At 34.8% G+C, this 24287-nt stretch overlaps 1 long non-coding RNA gene across 2 annotated transcripts in view; it reads left to right on the top strand.

Annotated features, from left to right (window-relative positions):
- Positions 1–5162: 5162 nt before the first annotated feature.
- LOC102902627 overlaps positions 5163–24287 on the top strand; it is a 179093-nt gene continuing 159968 nt past the window's right edge. Inside the window, exons 1-2 of one of the 2 annotated variants that reach the window (XR_002160668.2) lie at positions 5163–6510; positions 7225–7305. This is a non-coding gene — a long non-coding RNA (uncharacterized LOC102902627). The remainder of the gene's footprint in view (positions 6511–7224; positions 7306–24287) is intronic. The other variant, XR_002160675.2, reaches the window with a different exon arrangement.

The raw sequence follows: 24287 nt of genomic DNA, 5'->3' as shown, positions 1-24287 counted from the left end.
TAGAATAAATCTGAAGAAAATGGGAAAATGTTAATTTGATAGTTTGGAAAGAAAAAATACATAATAAAAATCCACTAATGTCACTTTTTGATCATCTCACAACATTTTACATAGTTTATGTGGAAAAAAACAACAACGTTATCCACTGATGCCTCCATGCCCATCGATTCTCCATGCTCGCTTCCTCTCCCGTTCCCGGGACGCATGAACCAGCCCTTCATGAGGTTTGGATTCGGCAATAGTGTGTATGTTTTCTTAAAATAACAGGAAAAAAAAATTAAATGTGAAGCAAGATAAATTAATTATGACAGACTCAAATTGTATTAAAGCATTGACTCTTAGGGTGTCAGGGATTTCAATTTAATTCAGTTTGATTTAAGTAAATCCCTTGAGCTTTTCTGAATCAAAATTTATATTTCAAGTTTGGATGCTATAAGAAGCAAAAGTGCAGTATATATCAACTAAAACAGATGAAGCCCAAACCAGCAGTGGTTATGATTGTCAGGTTGCTCCTAAAAAGACAACAAATCAACAATAATGAAAATTAAAGTTTCTACAAAAAAAGCAAATCTATAAAAAATCAGGTCCTACTTACCACTTTATAGTTTGCCTTCATTTGTGTGCGTGTGCCTGTGTGTGTGTGTGTGTGTGTGTGTGTGTGTGTGTGTGTGTGTGTGTATGCGGGTAGTTTTCCTGGCTACACATTTGCCTCTTCTCTAATTTATTTCCTCCCTTATTGTTTCTTTCCCTTTCCTCTTTTAAATATATCTTAAGGTCTTCTTCAGCAATTCCAGGCCATCTGTCCTCACCGTACTAAATAAGCATTCATGGACACATGGCTGCCTCCTCCAGACTGACAAAGGCTCTTTAGTATAGCTAAGAGAAATGACCCAACAGCAGTGGTAAAGAGGCCTAAAAATATTTAAAGTAAAAAAAAAATAGCAAGACCCACCAACTTTCTCTTTACTTGACTCCCCCATTTTTCTTAAGTTTATTTTATGTTTTACCATTGGAATCTGCCCTAGCAGAATACATTTGCATAATTGCCTGCCAAATTGGATATAAGCTTATTTTTAAAGGTAAAGAATCCTTATATCAGAAAAACAAATTAATAAAAAAAAACAATCTTTAACTTCCTTTTAAGCCATGGCTGCATATATCCTCGTGTAATATAATTGGCAAACATTTAAAAGATGAAAGGTGATTATGTTTAGGAAGCACTCCTGAAATGATACGAAGAGGTTGGTCGATATATATTTTTTAGTAGTTTAATAAGAATGCACTCAGTAAGCAGATATGCTTTCAAATAACTTACATGAATTGTAAGGCATTAAGGACATACAGTTTTTTAAAAAGTATTCAGTGGATTAAATTTTTACATAAAAGACGCGGACTCTTATTTCTTTTTTTAGGTGACCAATCTTGAATTTTTTTTCATGCTCTGTAGAAAATTAACTTGTTTTATTTCCAATGAATACTATTTTCTTATATGTTTGTTAGTTTATTAAAGCATTTTATCTAATGAAAAATATTTTAATTGGATGTAAATTATCACTTTATTTTTTCACAACAGATGCTGTGTGAATTACATGAACTTATATGAATTTCTGAGCTACTCATAAGTATTCAGAAAACTGCTAAAACCTGTTAACTGAATAGAAAATAAGATATTTTCTATCCTCTTTATGGACTAAACCTTGCTTATGTAAAAATTGTTAGGCTTTTTTTCCCCCTGAAACTTACTAATGTATAAGCAAGTGTTTCCTCATTCGTACACCTATAGTATATATGCTTATACCTATGCTAAGTATAGCCCAAAGTGATATCTTCTTGAACTTACATTACAAAATGGCTGAACACTACCTGTCATGTATTTTATGTTAAAAAAAAAAAACCTTTGCTCAACACTGCTGTCACTGATAGACCATCATAAGTCTTTCCTTGGAGTATTTCTGGCTCAATTCCAGTTATTACTAGTTAATTTGCAGAAAAAACCAATACATTTCTTTGAAAACTCAACAATAAAAATTTCAGCAAATCATATTTTTACAATTTCCAGAGAGAAGGGAATATTTTTAAAATAGTCCTTAAATTAGGATGGCACAAACAGCAAGTTGTCTAGTGTGGTGCCACAAAACTGGAACTCAGATATCAGAGAAACTATCATCTCATCTATTTGAAACACAAACCAAGTTTTAGTTTTACATACCGTCTTTTCAAAATGTATGTTATGGTGTATATGCCATTAAAATTGGTCTTATGAGGGCTTTTGTTTGTATGTAGAGAGAATAGAGGCAATGAGGTGGGGGAAGAAGGACCTGAATTTAGGTGAGGATGAATTTCATGAAGCAGTAGGTGTTCATCAGTGTGTGTCTTACAGTGTTCAGTGTTTTTTTATAGAATGTTTTCCCCCTCCAAAAAAAAAAATCTAGTGGGTGTTCAGTGGTTTCTTTTGTTGTTCAATCTGATAATTAGAATTTTGCCACAAATCTTCATGAAGAACTAAGTATTATAGAAAGGTCTTATTTTAAAATTTAGAAAATATGAATGCCAAAATGAAATAATTATAAACCTGAGTGAAAAACTATCAAAATACTTTACATGTTTGAAAATAAAAAGCACAGCACCATTTAATAACAGAAAGCTAGCATTAGGGACATGTCCAGGATCTGATTTGGGAAGGAAGCAGGATCAAAGCAGCAGAGCTCTGTATGGATAGTAGATAAAATGCCATATTTACATTTTCATTTCGACCTGCAGTGAGAGAGTAAATTACAGCTCTAACTCAGAGTTTTCCAAATCCAGGATAAATGGGTAGAGATCAAGGAACTGCTTCATCTCTAATATACTAAACCTAAATAAATAAATAAGAAAAGAAAAGAAAAGAAAAGAAAAGAAAAGAAAAGAAAAGAAAAGAAAAAAAGAAAAAGAAAAAAAGAAAGGAAGAAAAGAGATTAGAGGGAGAGACCAGGGAGTAGAAACAGTATCAATCCAACCCTTCCTAAATATGACTTAAGCTACAAGTGTAAGGCATTTCTTATACATTTTTTTTTGCTCTATGTTTTCTTTGGTAATTCTTTTCAGTTCGCTGTGTCAAAATCTTGATGAAGAATTATGAACAATACATCTTCTTTATATTTTAAATTAATTTCATAGGAGCCAAGTACTTACAGTCAATGCATTTGAAAATAATCCCTAAGTTAGAGAAGCAGCACATTGCACTCTGGGAAGCAACATAACATAATGGAATAATACAGATGCTAAAATCAAAAGACTTAATTTATAAATTCTTACTCCATTTCTTACCAGGTATATGGCCCTTTCAAATTACCTACCTCCCTGAGCCTCAGCCTCCTCCTCTGTAACAAGGAGATCATAATTGCTTCATCGTGGACTGATCATGAACATTAAACATGATAATATATGTAAAGCACCCAAAAGAGGTTTAGACCCATAGTGGGTGTTCGCAAAATTTGAAGTCCCGCATCCTTGCCTACCTCATCCCATAATCACTTTGATCACCAGAAAAATGATTGCTCAGAAATTTCCTGGGACAGTGAGAAATTCTTTTGGATATTTTTCATACTGAAGTCAACAGTCTTCTTAATAAAGACTGTGATCAATGCAAAGTGGATTTTCATATTTAAAAGATGTATGTGGGTAGCTCTGCTGGGGAGTTTTCTTTTAAAAATCCCCTACTGAAAGCCTTAATTATCATGAGCTATGAGTATACTAAAAAGGTATCAAAATTATTATTTTGTTAACAGATCCCCTTAATTCATGTATATACAATCCCAATCCATGATTCACAGAACAACCTGATCATGGAACATGATTCATTCAAATAATACTTAGAGTTGTGTTATTGTCAGAGTCAAATAAATGTTATAAACTCATAGACTGTCTTGTGGTACATATAGCATAGATGGAACTGACAACTAGTAAAACTTGTGCAAAACCACTACTTTACAGAAAAAAATGATATTCTGCAAAGGGAAAAGCTTTTTGAAAAAAAATTACTGTACTATAATATTTCATTAACTTAATTATAATGCTTCAAAACTTAAAAAAAATTGTAGCCTAAGAAAAAGATTTTATTTCTGATCAGTAATATAAATAATATAATTTGTCTTTGCTTAGATTTTTGTGGAAGTCCTCATGGCCTTCTACCAAGTAAGTCCATAAATGCGGAGTTTTTTTGTATTAAGTCTGGAGAAAGAGTATAAATGAAATATAATGGTGTCACTCGTCATAATTTAAAAATTAATGTCTATCTTTAACTGATTACAATGTCTTTTTTTTTACTTTATATGAGCATGTATACACAGACACACACACGTTGATTCTATGCATTTAACTAATAGCACAGAAATACCACCCAAGCTCTTGTCTTGGAGTAATCTCACAAATAAACAGAAATAGAGTAGGACTGCTTAAGAACTACATGTGTTCTACTTTACCTATATTACAAAGGGCCCAAATATTTTTTGGAGTCTAGAAATACCTAATGGAACTGATATTACTTAGCAAAGATTCCATAATGCCAACGTCTAACCTTGGTTTCCACTAACAGCCGAAACAGTTTAAATTACTATGGAAACAAAAGCACAAATACTTTGCCAGAATCTGCTGTGTGAAGTAGCAATAATCACTTTCTCTTATTGTCAGACAAGAGAATATCATATAAGTAAAGGAGAGAGAAACAGACTATAGGGGGAAAAGTAGGGTGTGACGTGTACTACAAAAGGAAAAGGCTAATAAAAAGGAAAATGAATGAGGTCTGGCATTCATTCTTATGAATATTATTTCATAAAATTTTGGTTTGATTTACAAGAAAACAAGTTAAATCATTTCTGGCTAGTTCAGGCAATGAAACCGTTCATCTGGATTGGTCCTAGTGAGCATTTATGTTTCTCTCTGAAGAACATAGCTTGACTCTAAATTCGCGATTCTGCACTTTATCTCTAGCCAGAACAGGAACAGTCTATCTTATTCTAGTGAAGAGAGTTGAAGCATTATCTTCATTATAGCCTCTCATTCTGTGAAGAGATAAAGAATGATGTTCTTTTTTATTTTTTTAACATGTGTATTTATGTATTTATAATTGAAACTTAAATTTACACGGTAGTGTATGTCCAATATATTTCAACAAAGGATGGTATTATTTAAATTTGTACAAATTACACTGTGAGCATAATCAGGATAGTCTACCTTAGCCTGGGATAGCATCTCCAAAATTGCAGTAGATTAGCACAACAGACATGTGCTTCTTGCTCATCCCAGGACACCTGGGAACTCTGTTCTACATCTTCTCACACCAGGCAGATGATGTTTCTATCATCTGAAAAGTTACTGGTTGCCCTGGCAGTAGAATGGAACAGCAAATTGCACTCTTCTTTGAAAGGCTCCATCTTGAAATGACACCTGTCACTTCTTCTCACATTTCATTAACCAAAGAAAGTCATAAGGACATAAATGTGTTTCATGCCATGAGGACAGGGAAATGCAATTTTACCATGTGACCAAAAGAAGAGATACTAGTGGCCAATCACATTTAGACTAACCATTGGGAAGGTTGAGCAATCAATATTTTCTGTTTTCTTTGTTGTTAATAACCCTCTCATCATGATTATGTGGAAACCCACGTTGATTAACGTGGTCAAAACTATTGAATAGTTTATCCTTTATAATTGTGTGTCAGACATACAAAAAAATAGTCTCCCACTTGCAAGGATCCTTTTCCCTGAAATGTTTTTTCCACAAAAGAACAGCCACCAGAAAATTTTTGGACTTGTAAAAACTTAATTATCACAATAAAGATCCTAGTGTCACAGTGTATAAGTCTCAGTATACTCGTTAAATCTGTGCTATGGATACCATCTTCTTCATTTCTTTTATATGCTTTTTTTGTTTCTGAATTGAAAGTCAGGGCTCCTGTTTTATCCAGAAATCTCTGGGTCAACGTTGCCATTATGGCTCCAGTTGTTATTGCTGTGCTGTTGCCAAGGCAGCCAAAATACAGACCTGGGTTCAAAGTAGTTGCTGGGTGTGTAAGAGAGTAGTCACTCCACTTTCATGAATACAGCTGCTCTGAATGTGACAAATACCATTATCATCATGGGTCTTATTACCTCCAGCCACAAGGTGCTATCTGAACAAATGCTGGGTTTTAACTGCCAGACTCTTGAATATGTCACATTTTTCTTTGGATCTTTGGGTTATTGTAACAGCTGTTTGTAAACATTGTAAAGCCTACATTAGGTACAGAATGGGTAAGAATATTTTGACCCAAATGTCTGCCCTCTGAACTATTGTAAGGAATGCAGCATGTCTGCTGACACTTAAAGCAGTAGATTTAAATAGCAACCGGGATCAACTTCCAGCTGAATAAGTCAATAGGCATTTTCAGTTTCGGACTCCATCTGGGTCAGTTTTCTTTCATCAGCTGGCCTGAGAACATCCGAGGGTATTCAGACCATACTGAAAAAAAGAAAAGGAGGGGAATAGCAAGTAGGTATTTCCACCAAGATTTTGTCTGGGCAGTACTTTCCCTAAAAGTCTAATATATGCTCTTCCATAGTTTAGGTTACCAGTGCTTGGTGAAAAGCATTTCTTTTCTTTAGAAACAGGGACACGAGCAGCTTTAGAATTTGTCATGCTCTGATCTCTTTCGTTCTGTAAATACCCCGTGCTATTTTATGTAGTGGTAATGAGTTAGATATTTCTAGTGCTTGCCTGGTAAGCAGTCATGAGGGTTGTTGTAATAAATAAATAGTAAGAGCACATTGCTCTGATAATAGCAACTTTCATTGAAGGATGTGAATGTGCCTTGCAAAAGAGTGATACAGAATCCTTAGAAAGGCTTTTATTACAAGAAATGTAATACAACAATTTTTAAATGAAACAGGCAGAGTGGAGAGAGAATCTCTGACCTTGTGTTGCTAGTGTCAGTTGTCATTGTGGACACCTAGGCTCTCAAACCAAGCAGTTGAGAAGCTAAGAATCATTCTTGTAAGAAAATGCATTTATCACGCATTGAATATTATGAGAAACATTGTCCTCGAGATTCCTCGATTTTATAGATACCATACATCTTCCCACAAATTATATTACATAGTCACCTTTGGAAGTAGCCAAGTGATGTATATCCGGTTGAAATTTTACTTAGGATTAAAAATAAGGCTCTTAAAATAATAGTCTTATTCTTTTATCTGCTCTTCACAGGATAATCGGATATATCGCAGCCATGATCCTCAAAAATTAAAAAAGTTTTCCAACCATCTTGCTTAAATACAGGAAACTGCGGTGAGTATGTGTGTATATACATAAAGAACACTACCAGAGGTATAATTCATGTAGTTATCTCTAAAATAATTACTTTTTTAAACAAAATTTATCTTATTTTAAAAATATTCGGTCATAGTTAAAGTTAGAATTAAATGCAGAACTACCAAGATAAGTAACTTAGTGCGTGTATGCTGGTGACAGGAAAAAGTTAGACAGACTGAGATTTAAAGTCACTATGGATAATCAAGAATTGACTAAACATGAGACATAGCATTTCATGTAAAAGATGCAGGGGAGTCCTTTAATGCGTTCTTTTCCTGTGATGGTTGAACAAACTGAGGTTTGTTCTAGTCTCAACATACACAGAATCTCAAAATGAAACAGGCAAAGTTGTGTTCTGCTCTTTGATAGTGTGATGATGTTTGTGAGGCTTCTCACTTTGTTCACATGTTGCCTTGAAATAAAGAAGGCTCTTTCATTTGAGCATGTGTCCTGAATTTCTTTATAGAATTAAAATTGAAAATGGAGACTAGGAATAGTGCCTGAGATCTCTTACATCTGTTTTGTCATGGAAATTCTTTGTCGAGGCTGGCCCTATGTTAAGTGGTGGGAAAGAGTAAATTCGTGTTCTATTACCTTCTGCATCTCTCTTTTTTATTCTAGTATATATTCAAGTATATTTTCCTGGATTGTATTCCTACTCCAAAGCCCCTTGAAGCCCACAACTTAGTGCCCCTAAGAATGTAGGAATTTTAGAAAGTGTCCTATCTATATATATTTTGCTCATTCTCATCTATTGTTACAATTTTCTAGATTAGAGTTCTTAGTGCGGTGGACTATAATGTAATGATATCAATATATTGCATATATATTGCACAAACGTGTGATAAACTAAATTGCACATTCTATATAAGCAAACATCTATTCTGTCAAGAGATTATGTTCAGAGAATTTTCTATAGAAACAATGTCATAAATGGTTGCTGTGTTTCCAAATTCACAGAAAACAAAAAACAAAATCTTGAACTTATATTAAGTACCCCTGCTCCCCTCCTGGCTGCCCCTTCTCCTGGTCAGAAATGTCAGTCTCCTAGAATAGGTGATCTCACCTTCATTGGTAGAAAACAATCTGAGAGTACTAATTCCCACTCTTTCATGAAAGCGTGAATGACTTTTAATCCCTTAAACTCCCAAAGGTTGAGTGGTTAGAATAGTTGTTACCGAAATAAATCATGTATTTATAGAAACTTAATATAACAGGGAAACTACAGTGAAAAATGTTCAGATGATATGTAAGGACTTATTTTTTTAGCTGACACATGGGCAAATCATACCAGCCCAGACTTTTGCCTCTGGACCTTTTAGTATATAATGCTCATGATTTGGGGACCTTTTTCAACTTCTTGCACCACAGAATCTTTGAAAAGTCCCATTCATCTACATTGTGGTTCCCATTTCAGTAGCTGCAAGGGACTAGTGTGTGGGAAAAGTGTGACAGGAAAGAAGGTATTGTGTGCATTGATTTGAGGTAAATCAGAAACCTTGGGTATTTGCATTCGACCAGGGACTTTCTGAGGATAGTGACTTAACTGGAACTCTGAGGCATTCAGGCTCCATGGAAGGCTGTTGAGAAAATATCGAAGTCCCTCAAATCACACTATTTGTGTGGCCTTTTGTATTCTTTATTTGTAATTCAAATACTCATTTTCGCTAATTTCTAAGTGAAATAGTAGTTTATAAGTCATAAGCCTGGCTTGCAAGCCATGGTACCAGCGATGACTAACCCTGTGTTCTTAGGAAAATCACTTCATCTCTTCGAGTCTCTGTTCTCTCATGGGTCGAATGAGATTGTGATTCTAGCTGTCCCTTAAAAGGAGGTGGAGACACAGTGGACTATTAGATGCAAGCATGCTTAGATAAATTTAGGAGCATTATGTAAGTTTAACCTCCTTTAATTAAGTACTGTAAGATGGAACAAAATGCAACCTTAAAATATTTTTTCTCTTCCTATATATTAGAACTAATTTAGCATAGAAACGAAGTTCATTATTTAGGGAAATTAAAATGTCACTATTTTCTTGAAACTGAAATTAACTGCAGTTTCAGATTTTATAAGGTAATTGTTGGAATACCTATATACAAATGCTTATTTCCTGACTTTTAGAATGCCAGGAAACTCATTATACTTCCAAGGATCCTTTAACACTCGAGACAACGTAGTTTTATCTCCCTTTTATGGTCTGTGCCTTTTTCTTTTATTCGTGGGGTACCAAGTTTTATTCTAGGTACGGATTCGAAGATATTTGAACATATGTGATAAACTAAAATTAAACTAAACTAAAATTAAACTAAAACTGAACTAAAATTAAAAATAGAGTTTTAATTTTATATCATACAAAGCATTTATTAGAGTGCATGATTTTATTTTGGAATCCAAGAAACAGCCTTTGGTAACTTAAAGATGTAATTGAGGAAATATTTCAGGGGATTGGGTCCTGTGTTTAACAGATTGAAATGGAGACAAGAAAGAGTAAAGCTTCCTATATTATTGTCACTGAGGTCCATTTATACCCACAGTGCATGAAGCATTAGAAAATATAAGTGAAAATGCAGTATAGTCAGCCAGACATTTCTACGTTACCCAAAAAGATGATCTAGGGCAAAACCAAACACTGTATGACTCATTTCCATAGCCTGCCATTGCACAGACAGGACTATGGCTTGTATCATAGTATATGCCTAATTGGTAGTTCCATTTGATTAAAATCTGAAATAATTGCAACTATCAATACTAATAATCCAAAGTATTTTATAATGGACCTTATTCTTTCCAGACTCGAAAACACCATACCATATACCAAATATAAAATATAAAACCAATTAGGAACAGGTTTTAAATATATCTTTATAATATATGTTTATTACATATTATATATATTGATGCATACATTTATAAATACATATAAGCATATGTATATATAATTAACAATCTTAAACATTCTCATGTTATGCTATCACAAAGTCAGGTTTTTTTTCCTGGATTTATGTTAATATTGTACTTTAAAATTATTCTTATCCTCTTTATCTGTGGAGGGCTCTGGTAATTCTATAAAATATCCACACACTTAACATAGTCTGATTTATTGAACAAAAAAGTGTCTTGAGTGCCCAAACCAGGTACTTGGGAATTTAGCAGACTTAGGCCACCTATGAATCAGTGCATTGTTCACAGCTTCAGCAGAAAGCAAATTGGACCAGGTGGGCTCCATTGTGTCCCTTGATAAATAACTTTGTCCAGGGAGTCAGAGAAGAGTATCTACTAACCTCTAAAGTAAGAATAATGAAGGTGAAAGGGTAAGTCAGAAATGTGGGTGTCAGCTTGACTCCTGACTCTCCCTTACCTCTAATCCACGCCAAGTCTATCTCTTAAACTTCAGTTATATTCCTGAGTTCCTTTACCACATCCTCTCCAGTCACCATCATTTACCCCCTGAATCATTGAAACAGTTTCCTAAGTGGTTTCTTATAGTTTAGCTCCCCTTACAGCATTAGTTTCCTATACTGCACTGAATATAATCATCCAAAAATTCAAATAATATAAACTCTCTCCCCTACTGAAAAGTCTTCTACCACTTTCTATAGTCTTAAGGACAAATGGATCGGTTTGTTCATGTTTCTCTTTTATATGGTTGGTTTTCCTTCACCTTTTCAAGATTTTTGGATGTGTAGTCACACTTACAAATGATGGACTATATTTAATAGTAAAAGTAACTGGTACATATTCTGTTTGCTCTCATTCAGGACTCTTTCCCCATGAGGCCTCTCACCTCAGTGAGAAGGCTGACTGAAGGTTCCGCATAAGTAGGGGAAGTCAGGGGAATGTTTTGACAGGCAGTCTCTTTGAAGTACCCCTGGGAAAAAAGCAGGTTACAGAACAGGAAGCTCCTCTAGGCCTAGTATACTCTACTACAAAGAGGGAGTGCTTTCTGACTGGCACTTGAAACCTATTGTTTTCTGTACTGTGTGGCAGTCTAGAGGAGTGTTGAGGTCTACTTGACTTTTCTCTCATACAGCAGCATCTTCACAAGATAACTTTCTTTGGGACATTACCCACATGCCCACTTGATTTGTAGAACAGCTCTTGGGCTTTTGCTGAAGACCTTTGCTATCAAACCATAGCTCTATTTACACCTGTATAGGGGGAAGAGTTCAACTTTCCAGGTTGTTTGGAAAGTACATTACTAAATAATGACCTAGGCTTGACCCTTGGCCTATCTCTGACCCCTGTATTTGTTGATTCACTTTGGGGGTCTCTTGTCACTTTTGATAAGTTTTATCTTCCATTTTTCTACCAGTCATATTTAATTTGTTGCTGTCTTCCCAAAATGTTTATAAAATTTTTATTCACTGATGATACACATTTATTGCCCATTCCTTTTAATTTATCATTTCTATCCAGAGAGACTTTGAGAGAAAGAAAATACAGACAAGTTTGAATTCAGTAGATCATTTGAACTAGAAGATTAAGTTTACCTTTAATTTTTTTGGAAAAATAGTTTGGTTAAGTTAATAATTATGTCTAGGAGAACTCACTGTTTTAAATACCTTTAAGAATTTCACAATGTATGGGTCCATTGATGGATAAAGGGATAAAGAAGTTGTGGTACACATATACAATGGATTGTTACTCAGCCATTTACATAATGTGGATGGACCTTAAGGAAATTATGCTCAGTGAAATAAGGTAGAGACCAATACTACATGATCTCACAGAGTATGTGGAATTTAAAAACAAAACAAAACAGAACAGCCTCATAGAAAAAAGATCAGATTTGTGGTTACCAGAGGCTGGAGGATGGAAAGGGGGAATTGGATAAAGGTGGTAAAAGGTACAAACTTCCAGTTTTAAGATACATATGTACTAAGGATGTTACGTGGAATATGATGACTATAGTTAACACTGCTGTATGGTATATTGCAAACTGTTAACAGAGTAAATTCTAGGAGCTAATTATCATAAGGAAAAAATTTTTTTTTCTTTTTCTTTTCTTAAATACCTATATGAGATGATGGATGTTAACTAAGCTTATTGTGGTAGTCATTTATGCTGTATAGCTTACACTTACCCAGTGCCATATGTCAGTTATATCTCAATGAAATTGTAACAAAACTCAAAAGCATTTCTATTAATTTACAAACACTTATTCTAATTTGAAAAGACCTTTCAAGAATCAATTTATAAGACATATGACCATATCAAAATTAATAAAATTGTCCTTATAAAGATTCTGTTTTCCACTTCAGACAGATAACATTTTAAGGAATTTTGATTGTTAATTATAAAATATCAATAATCAGTGATATGGAAATCAGTCAAACTGATATTAGTGAAGATACCATTTTGTTGCTAAAATGTAATATATGATATTTAAGCCATTTTTAGTTATTTAAACAAAACCTTATTTATTATGCCAGTCTTCAGCCAATCTTCTTGATGATTCTTCCCATCACAGTATAATTTTCAATTATCACATTTTCTTAAAGTCAACTGAAATTACAGTAATTAATGGAGATTAACTAAATTATATACCTTTTTGAACTATCCTAACAACTAGAAGATTACTGACAAATGACTCAGTGAAGATTTGAAAACTATCATAATATACCCATTGGAACTGGTTATTTTGAGAGATACATGATGGTAAAAAAGGAGAAGCAGAAATAATCAAATACATGGGGTATTCTCAAAATCGCTACACACATTATTGATGGGCACCAAACATTAACCTTCACTGAAATCTAGTGTTAGAAATTAGTCTATGGGTTATACATATATTTCACACAGAAATTCCATTAAGTCTGTCTGAGGAGATAACCCATGGGACCAGCAATAAATGGTTACGTGGTAGGGAATGACTTTTAACGAAAGGTTAAATAAAATTGTACTGATGTTATTTTAAACTGATTGCTCAAGACAGTGATTCCTTTGGAATGGTCCTTAGTTCAATTTGCTCTCTAATTCTGCGTTTGTTTGTTTGTTTGTTTGTTTGTCTTTATTTAATCTAAAGTACCCCTTTATTTCCCTGATGGTAGTATTTTCCTATCCATCTACTTCTTATGGTCTCCCAAATCAGATCCTTCTGTCCAGGATCTATCAATGGTTGTCTTATCCTTCACAGAGGTCTTCATACATGGGAAACTTCATTTTTCTTTTACCCCTTCCTCCCATGATTATCCTTTGTTCCATCAGCAGTCAGTGTGAAAGGCAAGTATAAGCTTGGTTAGATGTTCCTATTATGTATCATAGCTTTCTACACTAAAATTTTGAATGGTGCATGACAAAACTGTGATGGTAGTTTAACCTTCTTAAGACTAAAATGGCCTAAAGGTAATTATTATTTCTGTTACTGATCTGTCCAAAACATCTTGCAAATTATACATATCATTATAGTATATATCTTTTTCTTGCAGAGAAGTATTTTTGTCTCAAAACACTATAAGCATGGTGCATAAATTCAACTCTATAAATGTTTTCTATCTACTCTATCTGTACAAATATCCATTTCAATTAAGCATACACCTAATAATGCCTTTGCACTAGAGTTATAATTAAAGTACACTTTGAAACTCCAGCCATGAATATACTGATACTCAACTTTTCTCTTTACTAGTACTAATAACGTTGGTTCTCACAATTCTTGTATTCCTAAAAGCCAAACTTGCTTCCCAAATTCCCACTATATTGTATTCTAGAAACTCATTTCAATAGTTAAGAAGTGTCTCTAACACACATACAAGTGTGTTTACATACAGAGGTTTAAATTCAGCAGTTGGTGAATTTTAACAAGGTGAGGCAAAATAGATTGAAAGGAAGCTTTTAGTTTTCATCTTTTCAAATGGAACTTAATCCAAGATCTAAGGGCATATGGTATATAAAAAATACCTGGCTCTAAATCACGTTTTTCCATGAGAAGTTGGCTATTAATGCTGACTGGATTTCTCTATAATTTGATCTCAGAGAGTTCACACAGCCCAACTATTTGGGATGCCTACGAACGAGAAAAATTAAAGATTACTCAAAGATATCAGATAACTGAAAAACAGAAACTTTGTTCAATATTAAAATAAAGACCTCATCGGGACTCCACTTTTAAAGAATTTTGAGAGTCTTAGCCACAAATCCAACAGCTAATATTTGTGTATTTGTATTAAGTAAAGTATTGTATAGAATTCTGGAGAAAGCTACAGAGAAGCCAGGAGGAATTCTTCATTGGCGGAGATTAGAATGTAAAATGGAAGATAGAATGCCATAATATTCTTAATCAAAGAAAGGGGCAGATATAACTTCTGTGGTGTTAAGAATTGTTGATATGGTACAAGTTTGTTGTAAACTGTTCTACAAGACAGTTTCCACTTCTTTAACACTTATAACTCCACAATGAAAGTTAAGGGTTATTTTCAAATCTTATATATAACCTAAATAAAACAGCTTTTTGCCACCTACCTCAAGGTAAATTTCAATATAGAATCACATCAAAAAGAGCACATATCTGAGGAAAATGCTTTTTAAGATAAAATCATGTCCATCATCTTTTACAAAGGCAATGACGGCACAACACATTGCACCAACCCTGCACATCTTCTTTAGCTCCTTGTCCAGTGCTTTACCCAGGGTCTCCTACATCAAACAACTGTTCATATTTTTCTTTTCGAAAAAAATACCAGGTGCTTTTTCTCATTAACGTTTTCATTTTGGAATAATTTTAGATTTCAGCAGTATTGAAAGAGAATGTAGAGTTCCCCTATACTCCTCAGGAAGTTTTACCTGATGTTAACATCTTACATTGCCAGGGTCCATTTGTGAAAACTAAGAAGTTCAACACTGGTACATTACTTTTAACTAAACTCAAGACTTAATTTAAATTTCACCAGTTTTTATATTAATGTTCTTTTCATTATCCCCTTATTGATTTCAGAATACTATCTTGCATTGAGTCCTCATGTCTAGTTTTCTCTGATCTGGGGAATCTTTTCTATCTTTCTTTGTTTTTAAAGTTTTAACAGTTTTGAGGATTACTGGTCAGGTATTTTTTAGAATGTCCTTTGATGTGGTCTTGTCTCATACTTTTCTCATGTTTAGTCTAGAGTTATAGGTTTTAGAGAATAATACATGGATGAATTTCCTTCCTCATCACATCATACTAAGGTGTATTTGTTATCAAATGACATATCCTTGGGATGTTAACCTGATCATTTTGTTAAGGCCATGTTTGCCAAATTTCTCCTCTGTAAATTACTATTGTTTTTGTTTACATACTGCATTTTTTGGATGAGCTACTAAATCTATCACATACTCAAGGTGTGTGTGTGTGGGGGGGGTGGTGTGATGTGATGTGATGTGATGGTGGTGGAGGTGTTTGGGGAAATAAGGTCCACCTCTTAGAGAGGAGTATCTACGTGTATTTTTGAAAGTCTTTTATAAGTAACACTTGCCTCTTCTCCCCCATTTACTTATTTTCTTTTATTTTTTTGTTTACCAAGTACGTATTCATATATATCTGTTTTATACTTACGGTTACAATTTTCTATCACTGTATTGGGTTGAGTAGTACCTCTCAAGTTTCATGCCCATCCAATTCTGTGAATGTGACTTTATTTGGCAATAGGGTCTCTGCATATTTAATCAAGTTACAGTGAGGTCTTACTGAATTAGGGTATTAGGGTGGGCCCTAAATCCAGTATCAGTGGTGTCCTTATAAGAAGAGACAAATTTGGCATACTTACAGGAGTAAACACCATGGCAGAGGTAGAGACTGGAATGATACGCCTTATAAACCATAATGCCAAGGATTGCTGGCAACTGCTAGAAGCAGAAAAGAGGCTAGGGAAAATCCTCCCCTGGAGACTTCAGAGACAGCGTTGCTCTGTTAACACCTGTTTTTCAGATTTCTAGACTCCAGAACTGGTAAAGTCAATTCCTGTTGTTTTAAGCCGCTTGGTTTCTGGTAATTTGTTACAGCAGCCGTAGGAAGCCGATAAAATTATACTATTTATTTTGTTGCTCAATTTGTTCCAGGTTTGACCATTGAGAGATAGTTCAGGTTGGCTCTTACATCCCTTTGATATGCCCCATCCCCTGCTGCATTTTAAATTCACTTTTCTCTTCTCTCTTTTGTCAAGCTTCTCTGACTTCTTCACCCCGTGTGTGTGTGTGTGTGTGTGTGTGTGTGTGTGTGTACAAATGTATTTCTTCCAGATATTACCTTCTCCTTTGTAGGTGGCTGAAGACTGAACATTCCCCCTAATCTCCCCATCATCCTCTCTACCTGTCACCCACAGATCTCTTAACTGATCAAGTAAGTCAACTTCCTACCCAGAAGAGAATGAAAAGAGGGCAGTAAAAAGATGCTATAAGTGCAGTATCTTTTTTCTCTGTCACATAATCAGTAGGCCCCATATTGAACTGGTTCCCTTTCTGATTACTTAATATTTAACTAATATTTACTGACTTAGTTTTTTAATGTTTGATCAAAAATCCAGCCTTCTCACTCTTTCCAAAGTACCACAAATAAATATTAAATACTTGTGCAAGATTTGGTGCCTTACAGATTTTAAAATTAGTATACATCCTTAAAAAAATTTAACAGAAACCCATGGGGGAGGGGAAGGAAAAAAAAAGAGGTTAGAGTGGGAGAGAGACAAAGCATAAGAGACTCTTAAAAACTGAGAACAAACTGAGGGTTGATGGGGGGTGGGAGGGAGGGGAGGGTAGGTGATGGGTATTGAAGAGGGCATCATTTGGGATGAGCAGTGGGTGTTGTATGGAAACCAATTTGACAATAAATTTCATATATTAAAAAAATGTATCGATCAAACAACAAAGAGTAGCAAAATTGCTATAGGACACACATAGAATTAGCAAAGAGAAATGCAACAAAGTAAAACCTTCTCTTCCTACTTGACCATTATCTCATTCTAGAATTTCAATCAATGATTTATTATGAAATTTTATTAGTGCAATTATCCTGTAGCAAAATGGATAGACAAAATATTTACTTCTTTTTGTATTGCTGTCCAATTAACAACACAACAGACAGATTTCATTCAGTCTGTAGGAAATTAGCAAATTAAGCACCAGGGGAATAATCCACAAACTAGATAATTACATAAATTGATTAAAAAACACTCCATCCTGAGATTCTTCATGATAAATGGAAAAATAAACATCAAATTTCACCATCCTGATATAGGAAGTGAGTGTAACAATAGCAGTTTTACTCATATTTCATGTACATGTCATCACTATTGTATGACTTCTGGGAGAGTCAGCATAGCAAAGATAAGAGGCTAAAAAATGGGGGGAAATCTCATGGGAACAAAATTGCAAATTAGAGTAAAGAAAAGGTTGAATTTTTCATCATTCAGTGCAAGCCCTGTATTCAGCTATTATCCCTATTTTTTTTTCTCCAATGACCTCACAGCAGGTCCTTATTCTAACTCACTCTTAGATATGTCTCATGTTTGACTATACTTTTATAAGCTCAGAGAGTCCAATTTCTGTTTAATTTCTTATCTATAAATGGCTAAACTTGCAAGCAAAAATCAAATACCCAATAGGAACTCATGAAGACTTATTAAATTCTTCAGAATTTTTAGTTTCTTGGAATTCTGAATTGGTTATCCACCCTAAATCTCAAAGTCATGTACTTATTTTGAGACTTTATATGTGGTATAATAGCATTGTCTCAAATCTGTGTTCATATTATTGATTAATATCTTTAAAGAATGTTTTTTATGGATCCTTGCATACAAATATGTGTAAAGTATGACATTCACCTAACCTGGAAGTACAGGGAACCTTCCTAAAATATTATATAAATGCAGTATATTGGTAGTATGTATTATGTCCACCCATAATACCAGCGGCAACCATGCACACAGAGAAAAAGGGGTGGAAAACCATATGTGAAGGCACTTTAGTATCAGAAAATGAAGAAGCATGCATGAGAGAAGTTGCCAGGTGGTACTAAAAGAAAATGCCTTATGTATGGTATATACATGTCTGAAAAGTTTAGATTGTGATCCAATAACCCAAGATATATACAGAAATAATTATAAAAATAACTACTTGGTGCTTAAAAGTTGTAATTCATTCTATTATAGCTGATTATCTTATGTCCTATATAACCTGAGCCCATATGATACCAAATATTCACAGTACTCTAAGACAAGGCTGACCATACACAATATTTTCTTGAAATGAGGAATTCCAAATGAGAAGTAGGGAAGAATCGTAGGTATAGTATATTTGAGATCTATGATATATTTTATTATTGTTCTCAGTTATCCACTCTTTCTTCTCTACAGGTATAATTCACCCCCAGTTACCATGCCTTTCTTAGGTAGACAGTTTCCTACCTCATTGTCAGAATCAGCCATGTGACTTGCTTTTTGCCAATGGATCTATACCTTCTCCACTTAAGCTTTAAATGTGCCTGCATGGTTTGGTTGGGCTCTTGCTTCTCTCCTCTGCCAAGAGAACAACATATCTAAGATATCTGTCTTCAGCTTGGATTCTAGGATGAGAAGACGTGGAGTAAAGCAGAGCTAACCTACAAACCTGCAGGCAAAAAATAAATGTCTTTTGTTGTAAGTGACTATGATTTCAGAGTTGCTCATTAAAGCAACACAAGTTGACTAATAATACAAGGCAAGAGATAATTTTACACTCACTCTTAGTTTTCTAATCACCCAGGGACCTTCCATCAACCACCTGTTCCTCTGAGTAAATATAAATTTAATGAAGGTGACTGCTCAGACATTTAAGATGATTATACCTCCTGACTTTCACCATGGATTCATGGTGAAAGGACTCCATTGCCTGGAGTTACTTTGGTTGTTGAACCATTTAAGAGTTTACACTTCTGTTGGACCATTCTGTATAAGATGTTTTGAGATGTGAGGTTTCTGGGCTTAAATGCTTTGTTTTTAGAGTTTTTGGGTCTGTCTTTATTTACAGACTATTCTGGAAGAGTAACACCACAACTGACATTTAAATGTGCTATATATCTGCTCCTGCTGGATGTAAAACCAGAATTCTCCTTGGACCTGTGTTTTTTTATTATTAAAAGTACAAGAGCATCACTTAGACTATAGAGAAGAACATCTACTAAATCCAAGTTCGAGGTAGATTCCAAAAGCAGTTAGATCAAACTGAGGGGATCCATATGCAAAAGACAGTTGGTAAAGGTTTTATGGGAGGGAATTACATAATTATTTCTGGTTTTCAGATGGGTAACTCTAGTATCAAAATGGCACAAAAAAGCAGTGTAGAAAGAAAATTGTGGCAGGAAAGTAGAAAGTTTTGTAAATCCTGTAGTTCAGGCAAGCAGAATTTTCTGAAGGCATGGGGTAAGACAATAGTATTCAAGATAGAAAGACAAACACAAATTTGGGACAGTTATAATGTAATATCACCAAATAGAACAAATTCAATGCAGTGGTGGTATTTTTGCTTTAACTAAATATATTGCACATTTGACATTGTAGCAAATGACAAGTGATTCAAGAGATACTCTATATGTGAGATGATGTTATTAATTAACCATGTAATAGTGTGTGTGAAGTGTATAGAGAGAGGAAGGACTAAATAACTCCAACAATTTAGAAAGAAAAAATACAAATAAGAAAACAAAAGGGCCTGAAAAGCGACTAAGGATGCTGAATAACACACAGGATATGACTGGATGCACTCTCTGAGCTACCTTTGTTTCACAAACTGGAAATGACAGATTATGTTTCCTTCACTCATAAAAGAATTTACCTAATTTGGCTTATTAATTTTTATCACTGTGAAATTTCACTTCATCCACATAAATCTCAGTGTGGCAGTTTGACAAAATAAAATTGTTATTGCCCACATATTATTACTGAATAGTTAAATATTATAAGTTAGTCCGGTAACTCAGCCAACCGAGGTTAGTAGCATTTGGAAAAGAATGTTCTTACTTCTCTTTAGAGGCTCACAGGTCTAGAGGAAAGTGGGGTTGAAGTCTTTTAGGTCAGGGTCAGATCCTTTGGATTCAACATTCATGACATGAATACTGGTAAAGATTAAGATCTTAAGGATGAGAAAATGGCAAGTCAGAATGGCAAGCAAGAGATTCCAAACTAGTAATCACAGTCAGCAAAATCTAATAACATCCTGATTCTCTGCTTAAGGGAGATGATGACTCATTAATTATACAGAGCAACTCTGAATACAGTTTTCGCACATTTGTTTATTCCGGTCCATTTTGTCCCTACATGAGGAATGCACATAAGATGTGGAGCTAAAACTTTCTTAAAACATAAAAGAAGGAAGGAAGGAAGGAAGGAAGGAAGGAAGGAAGGAAGGAAGGAAGGAAGGAAGGAAGGAAGGAAGGAAGGAGCAAAGGAAGGAGAGGGAAGGAGAGAGAGAAAGGAAGGAAAGGAGGGAGGGAGAAAACTTCTACTTACACAATTGCATTGTAAATATACTAGTCCCATCATTAAATAATAGTATTCTGAAGGTGGCCTGTTGATTACCTTATTAGTTGCAATTTTCTTTCCTTTTTTTCAAAATCAGAATGAAAAGCTCAAGTTTAATGAGGTAGGAATAAGATAACTAATTTTAGACAAAATGAGGATGATATTCAAAACTGTATTCTAGGCACTGTTTCCATTTAATTCTTTTTTTTTTTTTTTGATAATTCTGATGCATACCCTGGAGGTAAAATTTATCACAGAAAGACCTGTCTTGACTATGAAACCCTTGGTGTTCTTAGGGGCATACCACAGCCTACCTTGGTGCAGGACAAAGTCATTTTCTGGTTATGGCTGACTAGAAGGGGGACATTTTTACCAAACTAAGGTGGGGAAGACAAAAGTAATATTGTAGCATTAGATATTCTGCATTTTTATGTAAAGGTAAAATAATAGTAGATGTATATTAAGAAATGAACAGCCTTTTATAAATAAATAGAATGTTCTTCTTATACAAATATAAAAAAATCTCCCCTTTTCTTATTTCTCTCTAATATATCCATGAAATTGTCCAAAAGAGAAAAATAATCCTCAACTATTATTTAAAAGAATGACATGAATCAAAGTCCCAAATCCTGTAAGAATTTCTACATTCTCTCACCTAATGGGTTAGGACCCAAGAACAGTATCTTCTGTTGGATCCCTAGGCATTCTCTCTGGAAAGGTGTGCTACCAGAGGTCAGGTGTTGCAAACAAGGGAGTTATGAACTGGAACAACTACATTAATGGCTTGGAGTCACAGAATCTTGGTCATTATGATCAATCTTCTGGGTGCAGTATAGGGAATATAATACTGAGGATAGCCTCAACATTTCAGTCCCTCATATAACCAATTATGTCAGACCTGGAAGAAGAAAACAGTAGATGCAAAAATTGGCTTGAGTGTGCATAGTTAACAATACAGTTTTGTGTACTTCAAAGTTTGTGAAGAGGGTAAATCTCATGATAAGTGTTATTACCTAGAAAACAAAACAAATGGACATAAGGAAACTTGGAAGCAATGAATATCTTTATTACCTTGAATACATGTATAGTATCACAGGTGTATGCATATATCTAAACTCATCAATTATTTAAAATAAAAGTGTATAGTTTTTCTTATAAGTTATACTCCAATAAACCTGAAAGAAAAGGCCTAAACCCTAAGTCCAATTCTGAGAGTCTAAGAAAAAGGTCAGGGGGCGCCTGGGTGGCGCAGTCAGTTAAGCGTCCGACTTCAGCCAGGTCACGATCTCGCGGTCCGTGAGTTCGAGCCCCGCGTCAGGCTCTGGGCTGATGGCTCAGAGCCTGGAGCCTGTTTCCGATTCTGTGTCTCCCTCTCTCTCTGCCCCTCCCCCGTTCATGCTCTGTCTCTCTCTGTCCCAAAAATTAATAAACGTTGAAAAAAAATTAAAAAAAAAAAGGGCAGGAATGAAATGTTCATCTCCAGTTGACACACTTTTAATTTTCAAATACAGAAGACATACTCTGCTATTAAGAGCCAAACTCTACAGTGCAGAGTATGGGAAGGGGAATGAAACTTCTCTCCAAGATAGTGTGCTCTTCAATGCCAAGTCCATGTGACACATCATGATGATAATTTGGCAAAGAATATAAAGCCCACACACAAGAACAGAAGTTTTAGCATCAAAGACATAAAATACAATCTTTTATTTGTCCCCGCACTAAGTCATTCATTGGGTTTATAGCTGGATCTTGGAGTTTTTCTTCTAGCAATGGCACTAGTGGGGAACTTGGGGGGCAAGGGAAGCTTGTTTCTCCTCTGTAAGTATGGGTTCTATTCATCAAACACTCCTGGCCTCTTTCCGTTTACCAGATCACACAAAAGCAGGAGCAGCTGAGGCAAAGATTTAATTGTCCAGAGGTGAGGAAGGTCACAGAGAGTGAGTTCCTTGAGTCTTAATGGCAATGGGGTGAAAACAATATTACTGCTTCTAAACTGACTAACAATGTGTTTCGTGGACTAGTAAAATTCTAACATAAATCGTGAACCCCATCCCTAGACAGGAAGTTCTAGATCAGCTAACTCAAATCCACTTTACATTCAGTATTTGGAAAGAAAGAGGAGGGTAGTCTAAAATTAATGTAGCCTTTTACATAAGGCTCAAGAATTAACTTTCGCTACATGATTACACATTTATTTTGAATTGGTTAATTACGTCTGAGAACATAAACTTGCTTCACAAGTGTATTTATTATGCCTAGGCACTTCCATAAGATGCAGTGGAAACAGTCTCTTCCAGAGATCTGAACATGCCTGCTCATAAAGAAACTGTGGTTTTTGTGGCTGGAGGGTCACTCAGTTCAATTCTGCAATGCAGAAAATACAGGACCAAAGGGAAACGGGAATTTAGATGCCCTGAATATACTGTGTAGAAAAGAAAGAGCTTTGTCAAAGACCTCACAGTGGGGATGTTCCCATACAAACATATGGAAGAATGTAATGATGGAACTCTGAGAGGAGGAATTATGAATAAGTGGATTACAGACCCCACCATATGCTAACTGTGTAATGCCCATTTTAACCTTTTGTTGGGAGAGTTTTCCCAACTGGGTTTCTTCACTTCAGTTTCTTTGAACTTTATCTCATAAGAGCAATGTAACTTAATGCATGCTTTTCTTCTTATTCCAGAACTTCTGGATGAGTGAGTATGCCTAATTCGGAGGTTCAGCATTAGGAAGCATACTAGACTACAGATAAAACCCAATTCTTCCTTGAATACTCGCTATTGAGATGTTATTTTGGTTGCCATCTCTGTCTTCTTATATTATTTCTCAGTTGACTTATGAATGTGGTAGGGAATGTGAAAATGCTAATTGTTGGTTTCCTCAAACACTAACCTTTGTGAAGAAAAAAGAAAGATAGTCTCATTTAAAATATATTTTCAAATAACTGACAACACCAAAATTAACTGTTCCTATAGAACCATTAAGAGCATTGTCCAGATATCTTTCAACAAATGTACTTTTAAAAGAGAATATTGCTATAGATACAAACCAGTAATTACTAGTGAAACCAATCAAAAAATCAAATAATAAAAAGAATCAGGGGTGCTAAGTTTATAATAAAGCTTTATTCATTAAACAAAAATTCATTGATAAAATGGAATGCTAGGCTGAGGGAAATACAATATTTAACAGACATAGGGACACATGCTCCCACAGAGTTTAAATTCTAGCTGAATAGAAGTACTAAAACAAAGCAAAAATATAAATGCCAAAGAGAAGACCATAGTCTTTTGTATATTTGAATTGAGAAACAAAAACAGTGTCAAACTATTTGGAACAAAAAGGATAATGTGTCGAAGGAATAGGGAGACAAACTACTCTTTGTTTACTGAAGTTTACATGCATAAGCTCTGGAAATTTCTGAAGAGGAATTTTGGGTTTTTTTCCCTTTTGTCTCTGGACTGTCCCCAATTCAATATGCATATGGTA

The sequence above is a fragment of the Felis catus genome, chromosome A1 (genome assembly GCF_018350175.1).
Source record: "Felis catus isolate Fca126 chromosome A1, F.catus_Fca126_mat1.0, whole genome shotgun sequence".
NCBI classification, from domain to species: domain Eukaryota; kingdom Metazoa; phylum Chordata; class Mammalia; order Carnivora; family Felidae; genus Felis; species Felis catus.
The sequence above is the reverse complement of the archived record's forward strand: the minus strand, read 5'-3'. Positions and strand labels throughout refer to the sequence as shown.